Source organism: Cydia splendana, chromosome 13, assembly GCF_910591565.1.
Source record: "Cydia splendana chromosome 13, ilCydSple1.2, whole genome shotgun sequence".
Lineage (NCBI taxonomy): Eukaryota > Metazoa > Arthropoda > Insecta > Lepidoptera > Tortricidae > Cydia > Cydia splendana.
In genome coordinates this window covers 9,793,208-9,800,010 of record NC_085972.1, presented here as the reverse complement: position 1 = coordinate 9,800,010, position 6,803 = coordinate 9,793,208, and positions in this window count along the sequence as shown.

Here is a 6,803-nt window from a genome sequence, read left to right as displayed (position 1 = left end):
GGCCAGCGGGTACCGAACCCGCATTGCACGGCCCCATACACGTCGTCGGAGGAGGGGGGGATCAAGCGTTTCTGATCCTCCCCCATTGTGAGGGGGCCCTGGCGATAAGCCGGGGCTGCCGGAGGGCGCCGTGGTGGAATGTCATCCTAGTCGATCCCAGTGCGCCCTCACGAACGGCAGAGAGGGTGAAACGCCGGAGTGGGTTTAGTGGGTAGGGCCAAATTCTCCCCCTCTCTTGCCAGGAGAGGGGAAAGGAACGGCGAGTCCCACACACCGTGCATAAACGCATTCCCACTCCGTCAAAAAAAAAAAAAAAAAAAGGCTTCGTCAGGTGAACACGAATAAAACTATACCTAGTTCGTTTGTCGATATTGTATCTGTAGCAAAAAAATGATTTTATCAATATTCAGAGAAAAACTATTTAAAAAATGCAGCACAAAGGACGTCATTCGGTGGAAATTAATTTCATTGGAAACTAAAGGACGGCATTTGCAAAAGAGTCGGGCTGATAAAAAAAAAGTAAAAATTACTTCTTATTGAAACAGTGCATGGGACGTCTATTTTTAAACTTAAATCAGTTTTCTAACATAATTTTTTGTACAATATGAATTAATATCTGATAATAGAGTGGTAGGTTAGATAGGTAGGTTTTGCTATAAAACTACTGCAAAACATCCTTCACCAAGTCAAGACGTCACTTATTTTCTTAGGCAAATTGCTTACACTTAGCACTCACAACGAACCTGTAAAATGACGTTGCACTTAAAAAGGCCTTCAGCACGCGACCGCGCCACCTGAACGCATTTCATTGTAACACGATTCAATTGCCATTCGAAAATAGCTCTTTTTCCCTTCTAATAAAGTAGTTGTCAATCATGCTACGGCAAAAACGGAATAAATGCATTACAAAATTTACAAACTTTAATGTTGCCTTAGCGTGTTAGAAAAAACTTTAAAAGATCGTCCGATAAATAATTGGTGCTCGTGTGATTTGTGTACAAGTAGAATATTGCTGACACAGACATGCTAAAAACGGAACCTGTAGGTTTCATTAGTTTTGTTTTAGTCAGTATATTTCCCGTAACATGACATCGTTGTTTGAGATTAAATGTCGTTCACAGGAAATGTGTCAATAGTACCTAACTAGAAAGCTTCTAAGGGCTGATACAGAGGGACTGCAACCCGACTGCAATTTGTATGGGAACTGCACGCCGCCTGCAACGTCGGCGTGCAGTTCCCATATATGTTGAAGTTGCAGTCGGGTTGCATCTGTACCGGCACTAACTTTTTGCGAAAAGTAAATCCTTTCGCGTAAGTAGGTTTACGTACATTGGTACAGGTTTATGTACATTTACTATGTTTGGGATGTAAACTGTACTAACTGAAAAATTAAATAAATAAACGATCAGAAATCATAAAAATCATTACTCAGCCGAAAGTGCAATATATGGACTCTTCTTCAACGATCTGGTATTTTCAAGGAACTCCCCTGACGGAGAACCCGACCATCTATTGGTCACTTTCTAGCTTAACATTCTATCAAAATAAATATTTTATTCATATAATTATATTATCAGGGACTAAAACGAATTTCAACAAATTTAGTTTATTATTTAACTGTTTCTAGAGGCCCCTTTTGATCTTCTAGTTTTTAAGCAAATTACTAATTACTAATCGTTCGTTGCGTCCGTACAACTCGTACGGTTCGCGTTCACAACAAAAGTTTTCCTTTCTGTTTGATTTAAGAACCCAAAGCTCTGCTAACCGGGTCCGAAGCTAGTTAACAAATCGTTACTTTGCTATGTTATGTACATTAAAAGTCAGACTACAGATCCCTTGTTTTGTATCCACTTTAGATTAACAGTAATTATTTATGAGTTTTTGTTTGTCGGTTATAAGACTCAAAATAGGTTTTGAATAATTCAACTGTTAATTAAGCTCTTACGTGTTTAATTCAATATTATTACGACTAAAATTAGTCAATCAATTAGTGAATCAATAAATGTTTGTCAAATTTATGCCTTCTCATTCCAGTTTGCCTTAATCTGGCTTTAAGGAACTAGGTAAAGGTATCAAAATGAACGTAGATTGACTCTCATTTATAGTGTCTAGCTGTTGTTTCAAATTTGTTCGAGCCGATATGATATTTTAATTTGACACCCTAATTTACTTAGTGGCAAACACTCGAAGTTACACTAGGAAAAAATGTGCCGTTTATTTAAAAATTATCATAACCAACATAGGCATACATCATACGTTGCAGAAAAGACCTAAAATCTTCATCTAATACCATCATGTGACACATTTCACGTCAAAGACCGCTGAGATTATTTAAATTACATCACAGGTACAATCCCTGCACATGCGGCTTAGAATGGCGTTATAAAATTTGAAAAATATATTAAATCGCTTAACAAACGGAGGGTTCGCCCGTCAACGTACCCTTATACCTACTGCTTCAACAAAGACATGAAAAATGGTCGCTAGTGAGACGTGAAAGGGATGAAGGTACCTCTTATCTGTTGGATTTAACATCGTTGAAGCATTCACGTCCAAAGCTCTTTTTGAGGGAATTGTGCGGATGTGTAGTTAGGGGGTTTATTTACATAGTGGCTAGTTTATGTATTCTTGACTATAAAAATATGTGTGATATTACGATGGGTTTGGTAAGTTTACACTTTCACTACCACGTGAATATGTTTTACTCCTAGTTACCTATACTTTTACTATTATTTATATGTAATATGATGGGATTTATGAGTATATTTTTTAACAGTACCTACATAGTTATTACACTAATAATAATATTTTTTGTTGTATTTTCTAAAGACATTATTAATTTGTTCATGGAAAATTTTATGTTCCATTTTTATATTGATAGGTACAAGTCTGGTTTCATTAGATTAAAACCTTTGTCTTGTGCTGGTACCAAGACGGCGAAAAGTAAATAATTGTTCTTTAGAACTATCGTGATTAAGTAATAATTGTCTAAGTGCATTGAACTTTAATGCGTCCTTATTCGTGGTCGCGTGATCACTACCGTAGCGTGTCGTAATATTAACAGTCATTACAAAATTTCCCAATAATAAGCCCTGAAACATTAGCTGCCGTCGGCTACACGAAAACAGAATTATTAATGGGCCAACTTTGTGGTTAATTCAGTTCAGCAGCTGCAGAAAATGTTGGAATTTTTTTACATTCCATCACTCTTAGATAGGCCGTGTACACACGTACGATGCCTTTGTCATCTCAAGCTAAACAATGCTGAGTACTTTATATTATAAGTATTTAACATCAAAAATGTATTTAGATGTTTAGTATAAACCTTAAACGGTTCTTTTTTCTTAGTCATATTAACTTTTTGTCAGGGTAACTAGGTAGGTAGTCATAGTTACGCCGCCAGTCAAATAAGTTACGCTAGTTAATAATTACTCTTTTATAATAAGTAATTTACTACGTCAGGACAACTAGTTGATCTATCTCCACCACCAACATCGACTCTTTTAATACTTGTAGTGTTAGGAGTATCAGTAAATATACGAACTCGAACTATGAATAGCATTTTCTAACCACATTTACTTACACTCATCAAATCATCTGGTATGTTTTTTGTCACGGTTTTTAAAAACACAACTATAACTAGTGGCTCTGTGAGCTGTAGACCTCGCGAACAGAGCTTTAAATTACATGGTGCTAAGAGCTTTAAATATAGTAAATAAAAAAAAATACGAAATTTAAGTGTAAAAAAATAAAAAAAGTTATATCCCAGCATACAAATACTGGGGATCGAACCCAGACTCTCTGTGCAAACAAAAAAACGAACGTTTACAAACTGAGCCAAGTAATTCTTAGCTAAGCTGACGAAATTTAGCTACTCATTCTCAAGTTAAAATTAAATATCTCAATACCTCCGAAACCAGCGAAATAAAATTTCTGAATTTTTGTCCATTTAATCTATAAACATATCTCAAAAAGAAAAAACTCTTATGATATCGATACGACTATTTGTTTAGGCGCGAGGTATCACGACTCCGCCATTTTTTAAAATTTCCAAAAACTGGATTGACATAAAATTTTTATTTAATCATAAAATCTGGTCACAAAATTTCACGAGAATCGGTTGAGAATTGTGACCTGTAGAGGAGAACATCCGGACGGACATACGAAAGCAAAATGCCCGAGTCAAAACGTAGACCTTCGCTACGCTTCGGTCAATTAATACTATAGACCGCTCGCTTAAATGAGTCCTCTCGCCTGCGCGGTACGGGGGCGACGGGGTAGGACGACTAAGGGTGGCGGGGAAGGTGCGGTCGCGCAGGCGAGGACTCATTTAAGCGGTCGGTCTATAATAAGTGCCCCTTGTACCCCTTACACGCAACTAACACCGACTGACACCAAGGCCCCAAGCCCAAAACATTCCTGTGTCTGTTTTGTTTTCACGAGAATTGTAAATCTATTATACGCGCCAGAACCACGACTGTAAAGTTTGTTTATGACACAAAAGTTTCGCCTGCAATTGGCATCGTTGCGTGGTTATTTCACCGACATGATTGCGTAGAAAAAAACGAATGTGTTTACAGACTTTATATGAGGCAGTCTTTGTGCTAGCTTTAGCTTGCAACGCTAGAATGATTTATGAAAATGTTTTGTATACCAAAAAAATAGGTAATAAAAATACTTACACACCAATCTTCATCAATTAATTGTTTTGCTTAGGTTGATAGATCTGTTCAATTTAAGCATCACGATATTGCTATAATAGTACGATAAAGAAAATAATAAATGAAGCAAATATTGATATTCAGTAAATTGATACGGCCTCTGAAGTAAGTATACAACATTCCATATTTCTGTAAATGCCGCAACTAAATATAAATAAAAAAGTGTGTGTGTGTCAGCTCCGACGCACTACTAGAGTTTACTTCTTACAAACTATTATAAAATTAAGATCAAAACTCCCCAAATTTACAGTTGTTATTTGTTGACATTGTATAAATTAGGTGTTTACATGCAGCCCTCGTAACGTTTCACTCCCCATAAATTATCAAAATCATACCCTGGGCTTATTATATAAAAAGAAATCCTTTAACTAATAAATGGCTTCAAATGTGTACATACCTTAACAGGGCCCGTAAATATGCCCCCATTAACCGCGGCCAATGTAAACCGACTTTATTAAATCAGAGAAGTTTTTCCTCGCGCTCCGCGCCGGTCGCTGATACATCAATGTGTCTATTAGACCGACCCGTGAGGCTCGTTCTTTCATTTATATTGAATTTTACTGAAAACCGTGGCCATTATACAGATACCCGTTCATTACTTTGGGCTCTCGATCAATAACGAATGGTTATATATCCGTACACGGCGGGAAGAAGATGATAACTGGCGGGAAAAAATTGAAGATATTGGAACCTTAACCAAATTTATTTTTCAAGCTAATTTTGAATTACATGGCTGAGTGAATCAGTCATTTTCAAAGGACCGTCTTTCAATACGACAAGTTGTTAAACGTTCAGTGAACTTGAAATAAAATTACATATTAAGTATGTAATTTTATTTCAAGTTCAAATTTTTTCAGTAGAATATCTCCAGTTATCAACTTCTTCCCGCCGTGTACGGATATATGTATCAGCCATTTGGTTAAATTAGCCAGCTAATTAGATGCCTAGGCCGTTCATTAAATACCGGCATATAATTTGATGCCTAGGCCGATAGTTAATTGAACTAAAATTACTCAACGTTTAACAAATTGTCGTATTGAAAGTCGGTCCTTTGAAAAGGACTGATTCACTCAGCCAATTCATTCAAATTTAGCTTAGGAAATAAAATAACATAAATAAATAGTAATAAAATAACCTAACCTAACCCAACCGATCATTATAAATTCATCAATGTCCAATTTAACTAAACGACTACACGAGTACACTACGTTCAGCCATCTGGTTAAAGGTTGCGCTCATCAATGACTTGGCTAGTTGGACATCAGCCATTTAACAAGATGCCGGCGCTTAATAAGGTATTAGTTGTTGTAGACATGCTCCCTACTTAGTTTAATTTGATGACTTTATTAGAACTAGTAAAATTACTGACTGTTAACTTTAATTTCATTTTATTTAAAAGGGTTCAAAACTCTATTACATTTTATGGTTTATATTATCTGTTTAATTTAGAGATTAGCACAAGCTCCACAATGTGCAGTAGCTTAGTAGGGTATTTGTAGTAATTCAATTTGATAAAATTAGACATCTGCTTTTTGGGACACGATGATTTTATCAAATAAGTACTTTCAAACTTCAAAGATTTCATTTTACATGAACTCCAAATCAGCCTGCTACCATCTCCCCACGAAACAAGATCGAAAACCAAATAAATCGTCCCGTCCAAATAGATGGGAAATTCGTATAATCTCTTATCTTAACAAAATCTTCTAGTGTAGAATCAACTTTACGCTTTACGAAATAAGGTCTATATTTTACAACAAGGATAAGAAAACCGAGATGTACATAAAGTAAGAAGCAACCAGAAATGTATCGCATAAAGGGGATTGGTTTTGTGCAATTTCAGTAATGCACGAGTTGGCTGGCCAAATAACGATAACATTCAAGATTTTTATTAAGAAATAGATAAAAAGTAAGAGACACGTGGTTTTCTTTAATCAACCTTTTTAAATAAGTAGTCCATTGGATATTAAGGTACACATACAAGGGGGCTCTATACAATACGCGTACAGATTGTACTAGCCAACATCATTTGACAACAGCTCTTGTATACAAAAAGAAGAGTTTTATGATAAATCTAGATAG